Below are 2648 nucleotides of genomic sequence, written 5' to 3' on the forward strand. Positions count from 1 at the left end.
CAAATATGTACTCATTGTTTCCAAATAAGACTGATCTGATTCTAACTCATTATCAATGTCTTTGAAACATACAGAAGATAATTTATTTAGCTTAAACTAAAATCACAAGGTGTTTTGCTTTTGTTTTTATAATTATTATCATTGCAGTTTGGATATATTGTTGATTGGTCATCACCTTGGGGATGGGGAGTTTCTAATCTTCAGGAGTCACATATTCCGCTCCTTTCAAGTTAGTAAAATAAAAAGTGTACGACTTTTAAATACAAGAGGATTTGTGAAGCACTGGAGAAAGATTTGAATTTCATCTAAAAATCAATCACTATGAGAACAAAAATAATTTCATAAATGCTTGAATTTCATGGAATAGTAGTTAATACATTGTCAAGAGTTGTGTGCCACACAAAGGCCTACCTATATCTATTAGCATTTTTTGTTTTTCCCTCCCTGAACAAATACCATTCAATAATCCTCCAACTCTACTTGAAATTGTTAATGGTTGCTAATCTGCAATGCTAAAACACTCAAATCCTTTGATATCCTTATCAAAAAACAATTTTTAAAAGAATGTACCTAGATGCCAACAACATGCCTTCACCCTCAAAATGACATCCACTAGAAATGCCAAACATCAGAAATATCTGCTTGAATTTCTTTTTTTAAAATTGTTTTACTTCTTAATATACATTGTAGTTGATTTTCATGCCCCTTTACCCGTTTGTCTCCCCTCCTCCCCCACATCATATCTGTTACGTGACTTAAATAGTTCCAGGAATTTTTGTGGTTATTCTGTCTTCTTCTTATACATCCATTTAAGGTCTTAACTCATTCACACTAATTTTTCACACTCTGAAGTACTCAACAATAGAGCTTCAAAATCCATGGAGGACCAGAGGTGGGAAAGGGGGAGACCGAGGGGGATAGTGAGAAATTGGTAAAGGTCCACAAAAAATGATTACATTGTACAATGTTGAATATACCAATTATCCTGATTTGCACATCACATGGTGTCCACAGGTATTGATTTTCAATGCTGTATCCCACAGATATGTACAATCAATTATGTTCCAATAAGGAAAAAAAAATTCAAAAAAAAAAAAAAAAAAATTCATGGAGGCCACAGATCCCTCCCTCCACAACTCCTATGAATTTTCCTGCTTAGGTCAATCCACTTGAAGCAGAGAATCATATTTTTTGTGGAGGTTGTCTGAAAAGATGACATCTCAAAACTTTTAAAAATGGTGTACAAATGAGAGTGGAAAACCAAGTAGAAAGTAAAAAAAAAACTATTAATTTTTGCAACCAGCCTCACCTTTCACTTAAATACCCAAATCATGACTGTGCATAGTCACATTCCAACCCTTATGCTTTGAGCCTAAGTAAACTAAGCCCAAGTGGACAAAAGTAAAGTGGAAATAAATTGATTTAAATATAAACAAAGATGTATTTTTCTATTAAATTACATAATTTAATGTACTATTATTTAAAACCAAATTATAATTTTGTGTGAGTGGTTTTATAATAATCTTATGTGAATTAAGCCATTCAATTAATCTGATTTTCTTCACCATCACCAATTACAGTGCATTTTACAAAAACGTAAATAATTTTCATGTATTTACTACTTGAAAAATTACCTCTTAACTATGTCTTTTTTCAATCAGTGGTGACCATTCCAGGTCCTTCCTGTATGTTTTTCTATGTGAAAGTACACATGTCTTGTCCTATGCGTAGAAATGGTCAAATGGTTTACTCTCTTCTATTTGAGGTGCAATACTATCTCTTCTTGACATGATTTTGCATTACTCACTCATAAATGTTTTACCAAATTTGATACATTAAACAGATGCAAAACGTTAAAGGTAAAACAAGTAGAAATATTTGGGTCAATGCAATGTTTTATTAAATGTTCTCTGCAGAAGCGTCTGCCAATTTAGAGATGACAGCTATTTGGAGTTTTATGTTGTCACTGAATTAATGAAAACACACATAGAATGAAAACACACAGACAAGCAAACAAAAAACAAGAAAGTTTTAAATTACTCTTTCAGGCACAGGGGACTTGCTTGAAATAGAAATAAGAGGCTATTATAAACGTGGACTAGTAATTTCAAAATAACAGATTACCTGATCTTGACAGACGTCATTGTTGACATATAGAAAAGAGTTTAGAATGTTAATGAGATGAAACTGACATGTGAAATAGTCTAATAACTAAGACTCCAGGGAAGTTATCTTCTATACTTCCGAATTATTTCCACTAACAGTCTACCAAAGTGAAAAATAAAATATTTCTAAAATACTTTTGGTTTTTATGTAAAGGAGCATTCTCAACGTAAGAAATATAGCCATATTTAATAATTAGATTTTTGCTCCTGGTATTGCTGAAGTTGTTGAATGTTTCTAGTGACTTGACTTACATTGATAATATTTCAGCATCATGACTTAAAGGTGAGTTTTGAAGGCAGAATAAGGATAAGAGGAAATCATGTCAAGAACTTTAAATGAGTAAAGGTAATTAGCTCTTTTTCATGGAACCCAATGGAGCTCATATTTTCTGAGCACTGAAGTTTTGAATTAGCATTTAACTCATTGACTTACCACTGAAACATAGAAGATATTTGGTATTCTCTTTTTCCCTCATACTCAAA

The sequence above is a fragment of the Galeopterus variegatus genome, unplaced genomic scaffold, assembly GCF_000696425.1.
Source record: "Galeopterus variegatus unplaced genomic scaffold, G_variegatus-3.0.2 Scaffold1706, whole genome shotgun sequence".
Lineage (NCBI taxonomy): Eukaryota > Metazoa > Chordata > Mammalia > Dermoptera > Cynocephalidae > Galeopterus > Galeopterus variegatus.